This window comes from Erpetoichthys calabaricus, chromosome 9 (genome assembly GCF_900747795.2).
Source record: "Erpetoichthys calabaricus chromosome 9, fErpCal1.3, whole genome shotgun sequence".
Lineage (NCBI taxonomy): Eukaryota > Metazoa > Chordata > Cladistia > Polypteriformes > Polypteridae > Erpetoichthys > Erpetoichthys calabaricus.
The window spans coordinates 171,847,457-171,871,371 of record NC_041402.2 but is presented as its reverse complement, the minus strand read 5'-3'; the positions used below and the strand labels follow the sequence as shown (position 1 = coordinate 171,871,371).

At 40.5% G+C, this 23,915-nt stretch overlaps 1 protein-coding gene across 6 annotated transcripts in view; it reads left to right on the top strand.

Moving 5' to 3' along the window:
* pknox2 (pbx/knotted 1 homeobox 2) overlaps positions 1-23,915 on the top strand; it is a 275,865-nt gene that overhangs the window by 91,729 nt on the left and 160,221 nt on the right. For 3 of the 6 annotated variants that reach the window (XM_028810405.2, XM_028810402.2, XM_051931912.1), the window contains exon 3: positions 16,223-16,290. The exons of the other annotated variants lie outside the window; for them this stretch is intronic. The gene's annotated coding sequence lies outside the window, so the exon portion shown is untranslated. The remainder of the gene's footprint in view (positions 1-16,222; positions 16,291-23,915) is intronic. 6 annotated transcript variants of the gene reach the window in all.

The window sequence follows — 23,915 nt, the reverse complement described above, 5'->3', positions numbered from 1 at the left end:
CCCTCTGTTGTGTCTAATTTTGAGACAGCTACAGGAATTGATCTGCCTTTTAAAGACTTCTTTGTAGCACTTACATAAGCCAACATAACTATCCTGAAATGCTAGAAATAACTGTAAAGATTAAGAAACTTTTAGAAACAAATACTGCAAAGACATCATTCAGTACATTCAGACTTGCTAGAGACAGTCACTGTATATGAGTCAGTTTAGCTGTGTAGACTTGCTTTGAAACAGCTTTGAGAATTGATTGATCTGTCTGTGTATCTGGACTGATTAGAAACAGCTTTGGGAATGAACTTGTCTTTGAAGACTTCTTAAATACAACTACAGACAAGAATCTATCTATCTAGACTTGCTAGAGATAACTTTGTGAAGAGATGCTTTTATCTAGGCTTGTTAAAGATAGCTATGGGAATCGATCTGTCTTTAAATAATTCTTTAAATTAGCTACAAACATCAGCAATTCCGTCTAGACTAGTAGAGAGCTTCCAAACTGATTTAAAGTGGTTGTCCAGACAACTAACATCTATCTATTGTGAACACTAGGGGGCGCCCAGAGCCCCAGACTGCAGGCACAACTACAGACACACAGTCAAGAGCTTCAATAAAGTGATGTTTATATAACCAGGATATACCTTATACAGGTCACAGTCCTCCAAAACACAGACTTCTTTCCACAATAAATCCTCCATCTCTCCTCCAGGCAAGTTTTGTCCAGTTCCCCCCACCTCAACACACCTGGGTTAGGCGAGGTGGCTTCTTTTATGCCAGACTTGAGAGACTTATGGTGTCAAATGAAGCTGGAATCATTTCTAGGTCTGGAACCTTTTTCCAGGTATACACCGTTCTTAACAGCCCTCTCTGGTGGGACCCATACATCATGACAGGGCTGCTCACCAAGACTACATTTCCCAAGGTGCCCTGCGGGAGTATAAATGGGCGCTCCACCTGACGGAAGCTGCCACCCGGCACAGTGAGAAATTAAATAGCCCCCACAGACAGGACCGGCCAGGACACATGTCCATCCACCTAGGACCTCCTGGCTGGTCAAGAATTCCTCCTTGATCCTGGCCAGGATGCCCATTCCCATCCTGGGCACTTGTACTCAGATCTATCTATCTATCTATCTATCTATCTATCTATCTATCTATCTATCTATCTATCTATCTATCTATCTATCTATCTATCTATCTATCTATCTATCTATCTAAGATGTTGTCAGTTGTCAGGTTTAAAAATGGTACACAGGGATGGTATTTAATTCCAATATATAGGAAAAAAAAGATATGTATGAATGGTGGCTGAAAGTGTATCATTTTATTATTTTAAAGTAGATGGCACATACTTTCTGGATGGGTACTCTGTGTTTACATGACACAACATCTCCATAAACCTCCAGTAGAAAAAATTAATAGTCCACTGTAGAGAATTTACATGTGACAATTGCTATTAATTCGTTTTGTCATGAAAAGAAACATTTTATCACTTATTTCTGTATTGCAGATTAACACTGCTGCTATATGTTATTTCTTTATTACCTGAGAAATTATGAATTGGAATTATGTTCCGTGAACTTATTTGTATGTTTGGAATTCCTGTACCAGAACAAACAAACAAACAAATAAATAAATAAGGGAATGTTAACTTAGCAAAATTTTGTTGAGTCAAGCTAAGATGGCCATTTTAAAAACAAGAAGAAATACAGATGAAAAATGGACTAAACATTGATGCTTCATTAGTGTTTAAGGTACTCCTTCAAACTAAACTGAAGGTTAAATTTGCATACTATAAACTAACTAATCAACTGCTCTGAGAAATCGGATGTAAATGTCATTTTATATTCTACAGAAAATAAATGTCTAACGGTAAAGAGTTAGAAATAAAGCTTGAAAATTGTAAATATTTTACAGAAGCTATGAAACTGTGCCTGTTATTGTGACTATCAATATCATACATAAAAGATTATTTAAAATAAAATACTGCAGCAAACTACCTTGTACAGTGACTTTGCTATCTACCTAATAGTGCTTTTTACCTTATAGTCTTTTCTATCCATCTGTTAAATATTATCTATTAAATAGATAGATAGATAGATAGATAGATATGAAAGGAACTATCTATCTATCTATCTATCTATCTATCTATCTATCTATCTATCTATCTATCTATCTATCTATCTCGGAGGGGTTCCAAAACTAATATTATTTAGTCTATAAGGAGCGCTCACGGCAGCACCTCTCCTGATTGTCGGCCATTTGTTGACGACGAGGGCTTTGAGTTCCAGTAATAAGTCGGTGTGAAGTGACGGTTCCAAATTCAGACGTTCCCTTTGAGATAAACCTTCAAAGCGCTGAGTTGTGTTCCCAACTTGTCTACTGTTTCAGATACCTGCTGACTCGTTTCTTCCCTCATTTTTCTAGCTTATTAATATTTCTGAGAGATATCTACTTTTTTCCTTTCTAGTTCTTCTACCGAGAACATTTCTAATTATGTTGATTTTCCTCGCTGAACCCCCCCCCCCCAGCAGACCCCCCCCCCAGCTTATTAGTTTGAATATTTTTATTTATTCCCATTTCTTGGAGCCCCTGCCGGCGTTTCCAATTACTCTCGCCGCTCGGCAGTAATTGCCTCCTTGCTAATGGCCGCCAGACAATCGTGTTAAATGAGCTGAGGCCAAGAGACTGGGAGACTGCCTTCATTAAGATCTAATGGGATTTTATTGGGGGAACCACACTTTCGGCCCATTTTCGGAACGAGGGTGGCACAAAGACAGTGGATAGTCGCTCCGACTGCATCTGCCTTTGTAGAGAGCTTTGGGTCGGTGGCATTTTCTTTTAACAGAATATTATATTTGCCAGGACAACACCCTGGCACGGATGCCTTTTTCCTAAAGTGAGTCTGGCGAAGGAGGTGTCCAATTTCAATCAATAAAAGATGAAAAGGGTGTTTATTTATGAGATAGTTGAAATGTACAAACTGAGCTTGATCGTCAGTATCTTTCAACCCCCAGCCCCCACCTCACGACAGTAAACAGCCCATTAGTGAAGAGCATCATTACTGATAACTGTTTTATTAAAATGAGAGCCTCGCGTCCTGCGGCTGCAGCCTCATGCTGTGCACCCCGCGAGACTAGAAAACCGCGCAGCCCCGCGGGGAGACGAGAGATGTGGTATCGGTGCCGCTGGGGGCGGGTAATTGGGCTCACATCTGATTGGAAGATTAGACCAGACTCGATGGAAAAAAAAGGGTATCAATTTCTATTCACAAGACATCTAAATGTGAAAGTGTACTCCATCTGTTTATTTGTAAGCTGCGCGCCGCGGATTGCCGCTGGATAATAATTGAAGAGACTTGAAGAATCTCTCCAGGCCGCGACTGGATGCTCTAGTCCCCGGTGGAAGCCTTTTCCATTTCTTTTCCTCTTCGAGCGCCCGGTGATTTCTCTATCCATTCGAGAGTGCTATAGTTTCACGCCCCGATTGCCCATGTTTTTTATCCTTTTTCTGCAAAACGCTGCCTTTCGCTCGTCTTGTTTTTCACCGTCTTCCAGTTCTTCCCCGACCCTCTGCAGCATCTCGCCATCTCTGTCACCATTGTGGAATTTATCACTTAATCGGTTTTTTCCTAGAATTCCATATTTTCTATTCAATTACACGTCTCTTTTCATTCTTTCCATTGCATCGTTAGGTTTTCTCACATTTGAAGGGCTTTCACCGAAAGTATTTTCTCTGACTGAGTTCTTAGGTGTAACAAGTACACAGCGAACCTTCCTCTTGGTGAGTTTGCTCTTGTTTGCAGGGTTCCATTGGGATTAATAAAGTATCTATCTATCTATCTATGTACATGCCGGTCTAGCAGTCGAGTATTCATGAAACATTTGGAAGTCGCATTTAATCCACTTAACCTCCAAGATAACACAGCGCTCACTTTCACTCGGGGGTAGACAGGTGTATGTGTGCTGTTGTGCTTTTGGCAGGGTAGTGTGCTGCTTCTACGGAGTATGCATTCGCTTTAGAACTTTTGTATTTTCTGTTTTGTAGCAAGTATTTCTTAATAGCGTTGGCAGTGAACAAGCTCGTTGACCTGGGCTAACCTTTAAATCTGCCTTTTTTTATAGAGTCCCCCCACCAACACCTTTTGCTTTAGTGTTCAGTTTCTTCTGTTTAGCTTGTCCTGCACATTATTTCTCAATATAATTCTTTCTCTGTTCTTCCCTGTATTTCTTTTTCTTTAAGGTTTTTCATTTTTATGTACTTCCATGGCCACATTATGTGCCATTTCTTTAAAACAATCTTCTTGCAGTCACCCCTTGACATCTTTTTCTGCACAGTTTGACGCCGTTCATTACACATTTTTTTTTCTGACTCTGTCCCATTCTCTGCCTCCTTTTCTTGTATCCGTCTCACTCATTAGTAATCATCTTTATTAAAAGATTTATTAGACTACTCAAATACTGATTTCAGCCGTATACTTTATATTTTGTTCTTGTAAAGTTAGGAAATGTGTCCGGCATGGTGGTGCAGCCGTTCGCGCTGCAGCCTCGCAGATTCGATGTTTTCCATTTGAATTGCGCGAGTTTGTATTTATAATCTTAATGTTCACCCTTTGCCAGTTTGAGGTCTCTACCGGTATATTCTTAAAATAATTGTTCTTTAATGACACTCTACGCGTACAAAAGCGATTTAAACGGAAACTGCAGAGTTTATTTAACCTTTTTCAACTTTTATATGAAAGCATTTTATGGAACTCAAAATTTTAACGTCTATGCTACGTTTGGAAATTTCTTTGCAAAAAAGAAAAAGAAAGAAAGAAAGCGTTCGTTCTTGGCAGATACAGGCTTTCTCTGTATATGCTGCCTCCCCCTGTGGTGTATACCTGTATTTAATTAATTGAGGGAGTCTGACTTAATGGAGAAGACACCGTTCAGTCCTTATCCCTACCTTACTTGTTGACCCTTAAGTCAATTCTGAGTTCTCTCTGGAAACAAATTTCTTTCCTAACGCGTTTGTGGATAGTGGAGATGCACTCTGCAAAATAATGCTGCTGTTAGCAGAGCGGTGTGTCTTCTCTTACTGAGGTGGGACATTGTTTATCCGTAGCTACATCAGTCTCTTAGATAAATGGCGTGTCCCACTTTCCGCTTACAAAATATATTAACGCTTGCGGTTCTAAACAGAGGGGAGACGTGTTGCTTGTTGGTCTAATATGCAAAAGTAAGAATGTCACTTTACTCAAGCATTTAACTGTACTCTTTATATTGCACTCTTAACTGCTGCTACATTTCTATCAACGAGCCCAATGCTCTTTCTCGGCAGCTCAGCCCCTCTATTACTCTCACGTAATCTTTCCATCAATGTGTCTCCCCACTCTCATCCTTTTGTTATATCCCTCCGGCTTCTGTTCGTTTCCCTTTTGTGCTCATCTTATTTCATCTTCATTCGACTTCTGTTGCTCTGTCTTCTTTCTTTGAAGATCTTAATAAATACCAAGTAGGCCTGTTTTGCCGGAATCCTTCCCTCCATTCCGCTCCAGCCGTTTCTCACTCTGTCTCACACCACTCTGGCGTGTTGCCGGGCTGTTAGCCACCTGTTTTTTTCACTGTCAGCTGTGTATGGTGTCCATGTTGAAAGACGCTATATACAGTTGGGATGGATCCTCTTGGCCTAGAGTGAGTGGATGCTAATTCAGGTGTGTGACCTCACACGCCCGTGACACCTTATATTTCTTTGGGTTTATCAGGATGCTTTCCTTCTATCTTATTTCCTTTCCTGTATTTCGTAGTCTTAGTTGCAAAAAAAAACTGTCTGACCACGAAGTGGGCGTGTGGAGCAACCCATTTATGACCTACCCGATTGCTTTTGGAATGTGCGGAAGAGAAAGAACAGCGGTGTATTTCTCTAAGACGGCAGTAGTGACCAACAAACGGACCTTGCTGTTGGCGTGGCGCTAAGTAAGAACACTTGATTTCATCAATACGAGCGCTCACAAGAGTATTTTCCTCAGCAGCTCACCTGCTGCTGTAGAGGAGCCAGGCGGAGTAATTGCGCTGAAATATTTCCTGCTGACAGACACCGCATTGCACATCCGGGATGGGGTTGGGAAAATGGGGGAATGAAAGTTAATAAAACCAGCGCTTCCATTGGACGTCTGCCACAGGCAGTTGTGTATCTCTGCGCACATTACCCTCATTTTCTTCCATCCAGCATCTGCACTGATCACGAACCCGTCTGCCAGTCTCGGTTTCCTGCAGCTTTTTAGCACATCGTCGTGGCCGTACTGGTCACGGAGCGCCGCCTTCCGTTAAGTATCAGATAAATATACAGTAGCAGATGTGCAGAGTTGGACACATACGGGCTGTCGAGGGGGGAGGTGGCGCTCTGTTATATCGACACGCACTTAAGTTGTCTGGTGGCTGTCGTCTTTCTTTCTTTCTTTCTTTCTTGTACAATTCAGACAAAACCGACAAGTCAATGTGTTTTCACTCTGCTAGGAACTCCCTCGAATGACACACGTCCAGGTTCAAACTTTTACAAAGTGACTTGACACGGATGTTGAACTTCTTGGGTTGAGTACGCGACGAAGAAATCAACTTATATTTGTAACGTACGTTTCCCATTTGCACAGCCTCTATTAAACAGGATAAGGTTTTGCTTTGACTGGGATTTCATAATAATGATTATAACAAGCAACGATTAAAAATATCAACAGCGAGATATACAATGTAGTCCAAAAACAAAGAAATCGAAGCGGTTTACTACATATACAGCCGTCCTGCCTAACTGCTTCAATTTCGATGTGCTGATCCCACGGCTGCCCATTGTAGGCGAGGAGTTTGAGCGTCGACCAGTGTGACAGGTTTTTACCCCATGAAACTGGTGCTGTGCCTATATACCTTGTGATGCCCAGTCAAGGACTGAATACTTTTTATGTTCTGCTGTAAAGGATTAAAAGGGTCGATATATGCATATACTACATTAAAACAAGTATTTAGACCCTTTACTCAGTACATACTTCAAGTCCCTTTGGCAGCGACTACAGCATGGAGTCTCCTTGGGTATGACCATCTTTACCTACATGGATTTGCTGATTTTCTGCGATTCTTCTCTCCAAGAACCTTTCAAGCTTTGTCAGGTTGGATGGGCATATTGGTGGGCAGCTAGTTTCAGATCTCTCCAGAGATACTTGTCTTGGTTCAAATCTGGGCTCTGCGTGGGCAAGAACATTACCAGAGTTGTCCCTAAGCTACTCCTGTGTTTTTTTTGCTTTGTGCGTAGGATCACTGTCCTGAGGAAACCTGAACCTTTGCCTCAGCCTGAGGCTCAGAGTGCTCTGGAGCAGGTTTTCATTAAGGATATCTCTGTACTCTGCTCTGTGCAGCTTTACTTCAACCCTGTCTAGTCTCCCAGGCTTTGCTGTTGAAAATAATACCGTGCAGGTGATGAGCGGTGTGTGGTTTCTTCCAGACATGATGCTGGTCTTAGTTTCCTCAACCCACAGAATCCTAGTTCTCCCAGTCAGAGATTTAGGTGCCTTTTTTCAAATTCCAAGCAGGCTTCCATGTGCATTAGGAAATATGTCAGAAAACCCAGATCAGATTGTGATGTTTCTCCCATTGTTCCATAATTTTTCCATTTTAGAAACTTTGCCCCCTGCTTGCTTCGCTTTCCAACCGCCCTGCCTGTGCTAGGCACTAGCCTCTTTGCGGTTCTTCCGCTTGCGTATGGGGATGCGGATGTATAATTTAAACAGATTTTTATTTTCATGGGAATTGTACATATGCATCAACACAAAGTATAACTGCCCATGATTGAATTTTGTTTCTTTCTCTCTATTAAATAAAACAACTTTTTCGAATGTTTGGCTCTGAGATTTGTTAATTGTCTTTGCAAAAGCAATTCTAGCCAGAAACTGTTAACATTTTAATACGAATGGCATATCAAGATCTCCTTTGTTGTCTAATGTTATCCCCTGAAGATGTACTACATTACCTTTCTTGGATACATCCTTCTTTCTACAGTAATTCATGCATTGTAAGACCGGATGTTGTTAACGGTTGTAGATATTCTTTGGGATATTGTAAGTTTTTGTTTTTATCTTCCGCATGATCACCACCAACTGTTTCAGCATAGTCTATTTATGCCCATTTAACCAATTTGCTGTGTAACCGTTTGACATTTTTGGATGCATTTAACCAATTTAATGTGTAACCAATCAACATTTTTGGCGTTAATTCATTTGACTTCTTCGTTTCTCGGTGCTAGGATTGCCCGTGTACTCATTTTTTTATGTTGATAACCTTTAACAGGATTCTTCTTCTTTAATCGTGAACTTATACTGAGGAAAATGTTAAAATGTATAAGAGCTGAGAGAGTAGGAAGTGTATCTGACAAAAGAATTCACACGAATGAGATTTGAGAGGACTGTGGTCTTGTTTGAAAATGTTTGAGAGGAGGGCATAACTTGAAAAAATCTCAAGGCAAAAGTCTCGTCTCTCGGGACTTGAAAAAATCTCTCTTCCAAAAAGTCTTGTTGCGTTGAAGGATTTTTTTATATAATAGAGAGATATAAGGCCAATGCACTCTTGTGAGCCTTCAGTGCTGCAGATTTTTTTTTTAGCTTTCCTCAGATCTATACCTCGACACAAACCTGTGTTTAAGCTCTACAGATAACTCATTCAACCTCATGGCTTGGTTTTTGCTGTGATACAAATTGTGAACTACTGGACCCTCTGTAGAAAGGTGTGAGCCATTCTTAATCATATTCTATCAGTTTAATTGAACCAAAAAAACAACATCATATGCAAAGAACTCTTCCCAGAATTAAATGGTGTTTTGTCAAGCAACGCCTCTATAAAGGCAACCCAGTAAAGAACCATAAAATACCTTTAAAGAACTATAAAATGGCAATAAAGAAGCATTATTTTTAAGTGCGTAGGGCAACATCATCATTTTGAGTTTGTGGATGCATATGTGAATATACATTGTTTGAATAAACCCACACTTGTTTCCATTATTTAGCTTTGATTCCAGTTTGTTAATTCCGAATGAGAAATAAGTGGGGATCTATTCAACTAGCCAGCAACTTTCCAAAACATCTTATGTAAAATTTGAAAGCTGAAAGACACTTCTAATTTTTAATTTCTAACTTTTTATTGAAAAAACTAGCAATTCCAAAATATAAAAGATAAACAGAAATAACAAACAGGTTAACATTTAATCAATTTTAATTATTCTAATTTTACAGTAGATCAGAATCTGATGTTTATTGCTATCGAGGGTTCAAAAACCCAACTTAAATGTTCAAAATGTTATGACTAAAAGTTACTTTATAAAACATTCATGCGGACAACAAACATTAACTCCAAATCACAGTCCCCAACATGTGAATTTTCTTTTGTTTCAGTTTTTACACACTGGTAGTTTTGACTGACAGTGTAGAATATGAGGAGTCTATCTTTGATTTAGTTCTTTTAATTTTCCTTTATTAACATGGATTCGTTCTCAGTCAGTTATTTTCAATTTAAAAAGTTGCTTTTTAAACCAACAAAATACTTTTCTCATATACCTTGTTCAGTGCCTCAACAGCAGCATCTTTTCTTGGTAGATGGGTCAAGACACACACCATAATTTGATTTTGAAGTAAATTATTCTTCTGAATTGCACATTGCTTTGTATTTATGCAGTCTATCAACTCCCCTATCTATTCTCCTAAGCCACATTTAGATTATCCCCATATAGGTGGGTATGCCCTACATTGGACTGGTTCCGTGCCTACCAGTGTTTTTTCTGTCCTTAATGTCATTATGACAGGCTCCATCTCTCCACCTTTAAATTAGATTAAGCAGGTGTCACAGCATACCCTAACATTATCAGGCATGGTTCACTGTAGGGCCCCTTAATAGACACACATTGATCCAATCACTTAATTAATCCTTTTGTTTAGTGTGATTCCCATAGCACTCCATCACAAGGCAAAACGTATAAGAGCACATTTCAAAGTCAAAAGATAAATGTTCAATAAAGGATTATTTAGTCTTAATTAGTGACAAATTAAAACACGTCAATATCAGGTCCATCCATCCATCCTCTTCCGCTTATCCGAGGTCGGGTCGCGGGGGCAGCAGCTTGAGCAGAGATGCCCAGACTTCCCTCTCCCCGGCCACTTCTTCTAGCTCTCCCAGGGGAATCCCAAGGCGTTCCCAGGCCAGCTGAGAGACATAGTCCCTCCAGCGTGTCCTGGGTCTTTCCCGGGGCCTCCTCCCGGTTGGACGTGCCCGGAACACCTCACCAGGGAGGCGTCCAGGAGGCATCCTGATCAGATGCCCGAGCCACCTCATCTGACTCCTCTCGATGCGGAGGAGCAGCGGCTCTACTCTTCTTACCCTATCTTTAAGGGAGAGCCCAGACACCCTGCGGAGAAAACACATTTCAGCCGCTTGTATTCGCGATCTCATTCTTTCGGTCACTACCCATAGCTCATGACCGACCATAGGTGAGGTCAAGTGCGTTAAATATTCACATCATTGGAATGTGATAAAAAATTCACATGGACATGGGGAGAACATGCAAACTAGAGTGGCTGCTCTAAGAATTGAAGTTAGGCTTTTGGAGGCAGCAGTGGCAATCAATGTGCCGCGTGAGGAAAAAAATACATTATGCAAATACAGTTTTTTTTATATTATGCAAATTGATTATATAAAATTATTGTATATACAGTATATGTTAGATATGAAATTTAGATGACAAGGAAAGAAACAATAAAGAAAAGAATCCATTTTTGAGACAATGCCATCGGCAGGCAGGCTTGGCCATTCACCACTGTTATCCCACACTGCCATGCCCTGCCAATCCACCACCCCCACTCCTACACCCACGTGGAGAGTTAAAGTTGAAGCACTGCTTTGCACACAGAGACGATCAAAGGCAGGATATATCGCTGTTCATGGTGGAGGCCCAAGCCAAGGCCTGGTCCCGCAGTAACAGCTGTACTGCAGCTGCCAGTGGCTCCTACTGGGAGAGAATGGCAGAACCCTCCAGGGTCAGAGCTATGGTATGTCGGTCTCCTTGGCAACCGGCTGATGGCCTGCACTCCGAGAACAATCCTGCTTCTCAGGCAGGACTCTGCGTGCTGAGCTCAGCACCGGGGAATGCGGCACTTGGTGAGAGAGGCTGAGCCAAGCCTAACAAAACAGCGCTTGTCATGCTGGCCCCCACGCGCACCAGGGTCACGTGCCAACACTTGCTCAAGGGCAGGAGCCTGCATGGCAGCAGCTCTAGTGCAGCTTGGATGTAGTAGTGATGTGAGGATATGTGGTGAAAAATGAAGTACAAGTCTTTGAGACACGGCGTAACAAAGCAAAATAACACGCAAATGACAACAGAGGTTGGGATCTTACTGAATGAAGTCCTGATAAAATCCAATGCTTAGGACAACCAGTTGCTTCAGCTCATGTCTCTTAATGCCCTTCATTTTCAAGGTTATAAATAACACTAAAGTGTAAATTAATTAATTACCTGCCCAGAGAAGTGTGGAATATGGGAAATCTACCATGCATAGCATTTCACACATACAGAAGATAGTTTTTGAAAAGTCAAATGACATAAATAAATGTGAGGCATTCTGTTGAGGCTGCTGCTACCACCAGCTACTTATTCACTTTCAAAAGTTTGAATAAACCTATGAATTGCAGATTGAACTTCACTGAACCTTGAAAAGAGTATTAGAAAGTTTAGTTTGGTATACACCCGCTTGGTAAACCAAAGGCAGACATTACAGAAATCCAACCATTCTGGTCTAAGGTGGCTGTTTTTGCAAATTGTTTGAACAGGCTGGATGAGAGAGTGCAGAAAGATGCAAATGAAAGTGGGGAGGGAACCACAGGGATTGAATAGACAAGGCTTAATTAACTGATTGGGACTCGTCTGCCTCTTGAAATGTCTGCTGAATAAGCCAACAAAGAGAGTAGCTCCTCAGAAAACAAAAGGTGCAAACATATCATTGCCATGTGAAGCACTTTGCCTAAGAACCGTACATACATACATACATTCATACTGTATATGCACGCAGTATACAATATATAGTACATTTTCCAATCTGCTTAATTCAGTTCAGGGTTGCAGTGGAATGGAGCTTATCCCAACAGCACTAGGGGCAAGGCAGGAAACAGACAGGACTAGGTATCAGTCCAGTGGGCTTCAAAACTACAGTTTTCTTTTATTTATTCATTCAGCCTATTTAATCAATTCCAGGTTCACAGGGGCCAGAATCTATTTATTGTAAAATGTACATTGAAATAATACCAAGAAACAATGAAAGATATCTATAGATCTATCTATCTAGTCCACACCATATTATAAAATGTGTGGAAATCCCTCCAAATTACTGAGTTAAGTGATTCAGCTGTGCTGGCTGTTAACAGGTACGTAAACTCAGGCGCATAGCCATGCAATCTCCATGGACAAACATTAGCAATAGAATGGGTTATACTGAAGCGCTTGGAGACTTTATTTAAATGTGGCACTGTTATAGGATAAAACCGTTTCCGCAAGTAAGTACGTGAAATTTCTTTTTGTCTAAGGTCCATCCTAGTCAAGTTATTAGTGCTATTATTATGAAGTAGAAGCATTGAGAAGAAACAACAGCTCAGCCATGAAGTGGCAGACCATACAAACTCCCAGAGTTTGAAACACACTTGCTGAAGCAGATAGCATGTAAAAATCCCGTATACTCTGAAGCATTACTCACAACATAGTTCTAAACTGCCACCGGAAGCAATATCGGCACAAGGACTGTGCATCAGGATCTTCATGAAATGGATTGCCATGGCCAAGTAGCTGCACACAAACATAAGATTACTATGTGCAATTCCAAGCATTGTCTGGAGTGGTGTAAAGCAAATCATCATTGGACACTAGAGTAGTGGAAATATGTTATCTGGAGTGATGAATCATGCTTCTCTATCTGACAGTCTTACAGACCAACCTGACTTTGGTGGATACCAGGAGAATGCCACCTTCTGGACTGTATATTGTCTACTGTAGTTTAGTGAAGGTGGAATAATGGGCAGGGTAGGCCCCTTGATTCCAGTGAAGAGTACTGTTGGTAATACAGCACACAAGGACATTTTATTAATTGTGCACTTCCGACATTTTTGCTACAGCCTTACCTCAACACAATTGAACATCTTAGGGATGACTTGGAACACCAAATGAGAGCCATGTATTCTCATCCAACATCAATATTTGACCTCACAGATGCATTTTTTGGGTGAATGGGCACAAATTCCCACACATTCACTCTATATCTTGTGGGAAGCCTTGGCTATTACAGACGCAAAGGAAGAGGATAACTCCTTTATCGCCACGTCGTATTGGTAGATGGTCAGGTGCCCACAAATGTTTGCTCATTTAGTATGTCTATCTGTCTGTCTGTTTTGTTGCTGGTATAATGTATCTTCTTAGGTTTTGATCAAAAAGACTGTTAATAAAGATTCAGAATTACTGATTAAAACCTCTGTGTGACAGGATGTGAATATCTATCTATCTATCTATCTATCTATCTATCTATCTATCTATCTATCTATCTATCTATCTATCTATCTATCTATCTATCTATCTATCTATCTATCTATCTATCTATCTATCTATCTATCCATCTATCCTGTCAGGATGTGAGTCCATGAACCCCAAAATTCATATGAATCATATGTAAAAAAGATTGTGACCTTTGTACACCACTTTACTATAAATGTTTGTGGATAGCAAATAATTTTATGAAGTTTTATGAATTTTATGAAGTCTTGTACCTGTCTTCACCAGCACAACTAAAATTTTTATAATAATGTTCTTGCCTGAATTTGTTTCCTATTTATATTTATTGTAAATGGCCTTTTATGTTTATTCAAATTGCACTGAACTTATGCAACCTAACTACTGTTTGAAATGGAAACATAATAAATTAAGGTAAAATGAATTAAAAGAATAATTCAAACCACTAAAACAAAAGACCAAAGAACAAATAAACATGATCTGATCCTAAAAGAGATAACAAAACAACTGAGATGCCTTCTGGATTTGTTGAGACAATGGGCACATAATAGAAAACAGGGTGTTGTGGTTCCAACCAATATATATTAATGGCAATGATGCCCTGTCGTGTTTCTTCATCCAAGCCTGACAATGAGGCACAAAAGCAAAAAAGAATGCACAGTGTGTTCTGATAATACAAGCTCCTAACACCTTTGGCAGCGGTGGGCTGGCACCTTGCCTGGGGTTTGTTTCCTGCCTTGTGTCCTGTGTTGGCTGGGACTGGCTCCAGCATACCCCCGTGACCCTGTAGTTAGGATATAGTAGGTTGGATAATGGATGGATGGAACACCTTTGGTCAAACATCACACGTTTCTGTAATTTTACTAAAAAAGTTGATTTGGCCAGTTGACACACCTTGTATATGACACTTTGTTCAAATAGTGGTCACTGGAAATGAACGATATTAATTATTGTCAATCACAGATGAAAACAAAGAAAAACTTAATAAAGATGCAAGGCTAATATAACAATAATATTAACATTAAACAGCAGACAAATCTGTAGTGGCCAAGGTGGTGGACCTTCAGCCTCAAGGATGATGGCTCAGTTTCCACTTCTACTTTACTATGTGACCCTGAGCAGGTCTTTAAACCTGCCTGTGCTCCAACTGTAAACAATATCAGTAAGTAGTCGTAACACAGGTGGGTATTTCACGTCATTTTAGTGAAGCTGTTTAAACCCATAAAGGATAACAATAAAAAACATTTGGTACTAAAGAGGATGGCACAGTGACACAGTAGTTACTGCTGTGCCTCACTGATTGAGTGTCTTGGGGTTGTTGTTTTTGTACAGTTTTAGAGTTCTCCTTGTGCTCTACTTTATTCCACCCAAAATCATTTGTATGTTTGTAAGCTTAACTATTTTCTCTAAATTGAATGTTTGCATGAGTTGGTTCCACCTGGCTGCCAGGATAGGCTGTAGTTCCCCAACACCATGAATTGGATTACTCAGATTAAAATTGTAATATTTTACAATACTAAGTGCTAAAATTGTAGTATTATCTGCACAACATAATTTTTTAGTTAAAGAAAATGATTTTCTTAGACTTACTATCTAGATCCAGGTCTTCTTTGTTTCTTGATCTTCTCCTTCTTCATCATGTAAATAGAGTAGATGAGTAGTCCATTAAAAAACAAAAATAGACAAATTTATTAAAACATTTTGACACAATATAAACTGAGCCAAGAACAGCTAATGATCAATTAATTTAAAAATAAGTATCGATCAACATTTCTTTGCAAACAAAACCAGGAATAAATCGGAGAAACTGGAATTAAAAAACATGAAAGGTCAGATAATGTTATGTAACATCCACCTCTGTAGACCATTGGTCATCTTCTTCAAGAGAGAAAGAAAGGAGAAAAGATGTAACAGACTTGAATTATAGAGTTCCACTCTCTAGCCATGTCTTTCCATAACTACGAAAAGAAAGAAGAAGGAAGAGAAAGAAGATTTTGTAGTCAATCATATTACTTTGTATATACTTCAACACAGTATGTTTAATGGGAATATTATTAACAGAATGTAACTATTTATCCAACCAGCCATTTCTAACTTGTTTATCATTTCAAAGTCACGGGTAAATTAAGTGAAAAATATATTAACGAGCTTTTAAAAAGTAATGCAAAATAATAACAGATGTAATAAAACTCCATACAGTAAATAAAGATCCCAACAAAAATATAAATAAATGTTTAAAATAATTAAAATGCAATGGAAAGTTTCTTATTGTTATACAGTTTACTTCAAAATTGTACTTTAAAGAAATAAAAGGGTATTGGCAGCCTTTAAGTAGGTAATGTGTTGTATTGACACAGAAAAAAGTTCAGTTATATTGTACACTAGAAAGAAAGAAAGAAAAAGAAAGAAAGAAAGAAGAGAAAGAAAGGAAGAAAAGAAAGAAAGAAAGAAAGAAAGAAAGAAAGAAAGAAAGAAAGAAAGAAAGAAAAAGAATTTTGCATTCAGGTATTTCTTTCAAAGCGGCGACTAGGAAAGGGGAGCCTCGCCGCCGTTTCTATGGAAACAGGCTTCCTGTGAAAAGGTCAGCATCAGAAACGGAGCTTCAGGAAGGCACAAGAGGATTATTGGGGATTTGGAAGCCAGGAAAATCATTTTTTTATTCTCTCTTTATATAGGATGGGGTGGTGGCTAAAGAAGAAAACATTTGAATCATCTGAATAGAGCAGTGGTGCCAAAGTGAACGGTGAGGGCTTTTTTTCAATATTATTTTTAGCTGTTTGAAGTCAAATTGACAGAGAGAAAAAGTTGGGCTTTGTGCTCATCACTGATACGCACTTGTCTGCCCTTCAATCACTTGTGTTTCCGCTTCTCGCTCCTTCTCTCTCCCCCTCTCTCTCTTTCTAAAGTCAGTTTAATTATGTCAGCTTTGTCAGCATGGCTGACAGAGATAATTAAAGTGCATTTTGGATGCCACTCTCGCCTTAAATGTCGCCTATTTTTTCAATCCTCTTTTTTTAAATTAAAGCACAAACAAAGTCTGCTGATTATCCTCCTGGCTCTCTGTAACCTCAAGCACCACACAGCCGTGCACAAGAATACTCAAAAAAGTCTGAATGAAATCTGAAAAATGAGAAGCGGCAAGTTTTGATGTGTTTTCAGAACAATTATGGTGGAAATTGTCTGACGGGCTGTGTCATTTGTGTCTTTAATTGCAAATTCTATCTCCAGTTAGCATGACTGCAGATAGCCAGAGAATAAAGGCTACAACAGCAATAAAGGGATGGGAGAGAGATATAATAGACTACTGCAAGCTGAGAACACCTTGGCCCTCTCGCCACTGCTTACCTGATTAAAGGAGTTCTCTGACAGGCTCCCGGCTGGCAGCATTTCACTTGCACAAAGATGTTTGCATCTACTTCAGCAACTTATTGTGGATATTTTAAAAATATCAGTCATAACCAGCACAGTACTGACTTAACAGTCTGTAATCACTTGCGACTGAAAACAGGTTTTGGTCATATTGTCTTTAATCATTTTTTACTCATTGATCCTATTAACCTTCAATTCTATCCTATAATAATCTCATTCAGCAAAATGCCAGATTGTGTTTATAATCGCTGAAGCATGTGATCAATCATATTGTACTGATTGGTTTAATTGCATGGCATTACTCCAGTGAGCAAGCAGTACTTAGACTGTACAGATTGGCCAGATTGTATTGAAAATACTCCAGTTGACTAGTTGTACTGTACTTAGTCAGAATGTAATCATTGACGTGATCGGTAACATTTGACTTCCATCTGTTACTTACCCAAAGTCTGATTGTATTAATCCCATTGTACTAATTCATCAGATTGTATTTAGTTAGTGCATTCAGTTGATATACTGATTTTTCATTTTATGAGAAAATGAAGCAGACAGTCAGTTGTATTTAGTCAAACTTCTATTTGTCACAGCCCCATGATCTGACTCTGTTCAGCCAGTCCTCTTTGCTCATACCATGTGAAAGTACTCTGCCTATTTGTACTTATTCAAAGTGTAGTATGGCCATTGTCATGATTGGTGACATTTTATTTTCATTAATTACAGTTCCATGGTTTGGCTGTATTCAGTGACAAGATACGGATTGCTCATATTGTGTGAAAGTATTCCAGTTTATTAGTTGTACTTAGACAGACTGTAGTTATTACAGTGATGGGTCACTTTTGACTTTCAGCTGTTACCGGAACATAAGAACATAAGAAATCTGACAAACAAGAGGAAACCATTCAGCCCATCAAGCTTGTTTGTTTAGCTTATAGCTAAGCTGTTCCAAAATGTCATCCAGATACTTCTTAAAGGTTGTCAATGTTTCTGCTTCAACTACATGCATTTGTGGTTTCTTCCAGATTCCCACAAATATTTGCATAAAGAAGTAGTTCCTGGCTTCAGTCCAAAAATTACTTCCTCTGCCCCATGGTCTAATTGTATTTAATCATATTGTACTGACTGGTCAAATTGTGTGCAAAAGTGCACCAGCCAGTTATTTGTACTTGTTCAAGCTGTAGAATTGTAATGATTTGTTCACATTTTATTTTCAGCAGTTACAGTCCCATGGCCTGACGGTATTGAATCACAATGAACTGATAGTCCATTTAGTGTGAAATTACTCTGGTTAGTTGATTTATATTTATTTAAACTGTAGCTATTGTGATAAATGGTCACACTTTATTGCTATTAGTTTTCAACCCCATAATCTGACAGTATTTAATCATACCATACTATACTGATTAACCACACTGTATTTAGTTATGTTTTATATTATTCATATTGCATCAAAGTACTCAAGAGAGAGTTAGTTATACTTACTTAGACCGGAGCCACTGTAGAGATAGGCAACATTTTACTTCCATTTTTCACAGCCCCTTGGCTTTACTGTATTTACAGTCTCATTGTGCTGATTGGTCAGATTGCTTTAATTTTCTCTATTGAAGTAATTTTATTTAGTCAAAATAAGGCTTAGTCAGATGTTATTTATTTTAAACAAAGCTTCATGGCTTAAAGCTGATGTCACATTATAAAAACCCTAGTCATCAGGTATGTAAGACAGCAGTTATTGATCTTCTTGCACAATGTGTCAATTTACGACTAAAAATCACTGGGTATGTCAAATTTAGTAACTGTTTGCCAATCTTCCAGCATAGCTGTGCTCGCCCCTTTTTGAGACAGGCAAAAAATGTACTGCCTGACAGAGCCGGTGCTGTAAGAAGGGTTAACGGGTTTGGAGTGTTCAGCCGCAATCTCTGCCCTTTTTTCTTTTTCTCATTCTGTCATTGTACGTAAAACACAAGACATCACATAGATGAGCCTCACTTCTTTTTATGGAGTCCAAAGAACAGGTCAGGTCAGATCAGGTTGGGGAGCATGTACTGGTACAGCACGTTGCTTCACCCACCACACAATTAAACAGCTCGAGATCCTGGTTGGCAACCCCGCAGGCAAACACACGGTCCAGTAAACCCCCCACCCCCCATCTATCTGCCAGGTGTTTCGATGGGAGTCCCCTTGGCCTGGTCAAGCCACTTGGGTCCTCAACAATGAGGATCCTGTGTGCTGGATCACCCTCTGGGAATCGCGCCACATGGCTGTAGTGCCGTAACTGATACTTCCTCACAATGCAGGTAACTCCATGAGCAAGCACTCGTTCGACACAAAATCAAACCAGCAGTATATAAGGATTCTCCGAAGAGACACAGTACCAAAGGAGTCCAGTCTTTGTCTCAGGTCACTGGATAGCGTCCATGTCTTGCAACCATATGGCAAGACAGGAAGCACCAGGACTCTAAAGACTTGAACCTTCATCCTTTTGTAAAGATATCAGGAGCGCCACACACCCCTTTCCAGTGACCTCATGATCCCCCATACTCTCCCAATTCGTCTACTGACTTCATAGGAAGAGTCACCAGAGACATGAATGTCACTGCCAAGATAAGTAAACTTCTTGATGAGGTTGACACAGTAATCTGCAGACAGACACACTGCTGATGGCTGTGCCTAAGAGGTCTGGATCTTGGTTTTATCCAGGACACTCGCAAGACTAGACACTCAGACTCCTCACTCAGCCTCTCTCGAGCCCTGATCAGAGCCTCCATTGACTCCGCGAAGATCACAGCATCGTTAGCAAAGTCAAGATCAATGAATCTCTCTTCACCAACAGATGCCCGACAGCTGCTGGACCCCACGAGCCTGCCCAACACCCAGTCCATGCAAGTATTGAACACAATTGGAGCAAGAACACACCCCTGATAAATTAACTGGGAACTGGGACGTTCTGCCTCCACTCTGCACAGCACCACACAGTGCCAGTGTACAGTCCAGCCATGATATCCAGCAACCTTAGGGGGATCCCGCAAAGTCTCAGGATGTCCCACAGGGCAACTGAATCAAACGCTTTACGAAAATTGACAAAGGCTGCAAAAAAACTCTGCTGATATTCATGTTTGCACTCCTTGAGAACCCTCAGTGGCAGAATGTGACAAGTTCCATTTTCCAGTCAGTTGGGATGATGCCCGTCTGTCAAATGGAATACAATACAATTTATTTTTGTATAGCCCAAAATCATACAAGGAGTGCTGCAATGGGCTTTAACATGCCCTGCCTTATGACAGCAACCCAGCCCAACCAAGCCTTGACTCTCTAAGATGACAAGGAAAATCTCCCAAAAAAAAACATGTAGGGGGAAAAAATGAATGAAACCTTGAGAAAGACAGTTCAAAAAGAGACCCATTTCCAGGTAGGTTGGGCGTACATCAAGCTGCCTCCCCCTATTGGCCATTCCAAGCTGAGTCAGCTCTGAGCCAGCCAATCCAATGAAAGGAGCCTTCTACCCGATGATTCCTGCAATCCTCCGTCAGAGATGACTTTACCTTAGGCAGGCAAAACAACTTGGCAGTAGGGCAGTGGTACCAAGTACCACATTTGAGTACCAAGGAGAGAAATAGAATAGGTGAGGGTTAGTAACAAATTATATTTATCATATCACTTATGCTTTAGTGCAAATAACTAACAACAGAGCAAAGATTACTTGCAATGCAAGTAGGAAAACCTTACCACTAGCCTTTAGAAGTTCACAGCCTTCCATACCCTCAGCTAGTTCACTTGCCTGTGCAGTCTCACAACTTAATTGGAGGATCAGCGTTAAGAACTGTGGACCCACAGATGTCCAATGTCCTAGCCAGAGGATCAGCTTTAAACACCTGGTCAAAGTAGGCAGCCCCAGCGGGTCACAACTGCAGTGTCACCGGTAAGGACCGTTCCACCACCCGCCCTGACTGCGACTCTCTGAAGCGCAGATTCGAATGTGCGTAATACTTTGATTTCTCTGTAAGCAGGATGTATGTTACTAGACCATAGATGGTGTGTCACTTGCTCACAGATTCCTCTATCAAGCGACTCCTTATCTGCCCTCATTCCCCTCACAGCTGTCCTTCTCATTTCCCGTTACAGACCAAATTTACCATCAAGCCGTGCACTGTGACTTTTCTCAATGATATCAAGGGTGCTCTGCGAGAAGAAACACCTCTTTCTGGGAACACCAGCAATACCAACACAACCCTCAGCAACCTTCAAGGTCTATCACAGAAGGTTTCCCACATCACATTAAGATCAGCATTTGCACCTAAGTCCATAAGTTCCTCACACAAACTGTGTGCACATCCTGATCTTGGAGTCTGGCTAGATCCAGCCTCATTCTCCTAATAGTTGGTAGCCTACTGGACCTAAGCTGGATCTTGAGGGTAGCAACAACAAATCTGTGGTTAGAATTCACAAACTGTACACTTCTCTAGTCCCTGCAGTTTTGTAAGAGCCTCCAGCATCTGCCCATAAGGACGTGATTGATCTCTTTCACTGCACCACCAGTATCGGAGTACCAAGTCCAACAATGCAGCTCTGGGTGCTAGAACCAGGATCCACTGATCTGCAGACCCTGACTTTTTGCAAAGTCAAGGAACATTGAGCCAATTTCACCATTGTCACCAGACCCATGGAGACTGACACAATCCTCATAGCTAGCCCTGTCAGTGCCAGTGTTACCTTGTGGGTACCCATCAACCACTGAGTGAAGTTGTGAATAAAATGTGTCACTCACCGTGGTCAGAGCATATAAACTGTATATACTCATGTATAAGTCCGGTCTTGAAACCCAAAAAATCGATCATAAAATCAACGATGTTTAATTTCAAACCAGCTTCATATTTTCTTCAGATCATACGCTCCATCGTAGATAAGGGATTCTCTTACGATAAAGGTGTATGAGGGTGTGAGATTCAAAAAACACAAATCAGTGCAAACATTGCTTCAGAATAGTTTGGTTATTACCGCATGGTCATGTTGGCACAATAGAGAAAGAGAGAGAGGTTAGGAGCTCACGCTGATACTGCGCATTGCCGCACCCACATAGAAAAAAATGGCAGTGTGTTCCGTGGTTACTCTCTCAGGTGGGTGTTAGCATATCATAATCCCTTGTACCAATAGCGTGAGTTTTCCGCATTTGACTTATATGACCGACATTATAAAATGACAGAAATTATTTTGTAAAATCAAGTCCCGATTTATCCACGAGTATATATGGTACACTGAGACAACAGACAAGGCACCCAGGGAGTGCCATAATCTGAGTCTCATAGTACGCTCGTTGAAAGTAGTGACATTGGACACCATTGGAAGGAGCCGATCCACCACAGCAACAGCTACTCCCCGAGTATGACAACCATCAGAGCGACCACACCAATAAAAGGTGTACCCACTTACAGAGATCAGGCCAGTCTCAGGTCTGCCCACCTCAGAGAGTACTACCACTGAAATGTGGAGTTTACAAAGCTCCTCTGACAGCAAAGGAAGATGATCATCATGCTGAAGAGACAAGATGTTCCATGTGCCTACCCCAAACCTGGACTCAAGTGCTGCTGTGTAGAGGATGACGCCTCAGCACCACACCAGTTCTGATCCCCAACAAGCCTGACCTCATTGGTTCTCCCGCCATTTAGACTCTTCCAGGGATGAGGCTCCTGAGGACTTTCCCCCATCCTCTTCACAATCCGAGCAGCCTTTCTATGGGTGGCTACAGCAGAGCTACTCCTGCGGTGAGTAGAAAGGAGTCATTTCAGAGCTGCGTGAATTTTTTATGGTGGCTAGAGTGCCAATCCTGCCACCAACCCCCAAGGTTTCACTTCAAGTTGGGGGACTGTTTGCAGGGCAGATGCAGTTTTAACGTCACGCCCAGGACTACCAACCCACATATCTTAATCCTCATTGCTGCATAATATGCATTGTATATACTTGATGAGCAATCATCGGTTGCCAGCGCTCGTGCACGCAGAACCCATCTCTATGACTAAAGCCGAGCAAGTTGTAGACTAGTTGGCGTGAGTCGCTAGGAATGTAACGCTAGGTGACTGGTTTCACAGGAGTGCACTGCTGACTGCTCCCGACTTGCTAAGATTATGTAAATGAAGGCTCTGACTGAAAGTCTCTGGAAAAGTCACACAGTGTGACATTGCCTTAAAATTATAGATTATTCAATCACATTGTAATGATTTCTCAGATTATTGAAAGTACTGTATTTATGGATTTGTGAAGTCCAATAATACTGGTTGATCAGATTTTACTGATAAGTGTGCTAATTTGAAATTACTTTCAACATTTAACTTATTATTATCTAGCTGTATTTCCTCAAACTGTACTGACTGGCCTCATTGTATTTAATTACAGATCCTGATCCAATTACATTCAGTCACATTGTACTAAATGGCTAGAATATGCACTTTTATTCCAGTGATGGAGCTGTATTTATTCACATTGTATTGAATTGTCAGATTGCATTTACGATAATATTGACCCTGAATAGATGGGTCACACATGGATATAGACACATTATGCCGATTGTGCAAACTGCAGTTTTTCTAACCACTGAGGTGGCTCCGTGTTGCGATTTGTATTGCTGCCTTCACTGGTCCATCCTCCTGGGTTCACCTCTTTCACCTGGATACTGTCCCAGTAGAATTCTTTCAGTGTCTGCATGGGTTTTCTTTCAGGTACTCCTGTATTCCTCCTTCAACACCAAAGACAAGCTGGTTATGTCAAATTAACCACTGAGTAAGAAGACCATTTGTTTGACAGGCAACCCGTTCAAAACTATTTTTTACTTTGTGCTCAGTATAATGTTGGAATAAGCTTCAGCCCCCTGTGACTTTAGACTGAGTGGGTTTCAGAATGTATAATCCAGTTGTATTCTGTCATATTTCAAAAACTAAGAGAATTTGTGAATTTCATTCCCCAAAGAAGGAACAGTATGTTTTATTAAACTGTAATGAATGGTTACATTGTGTT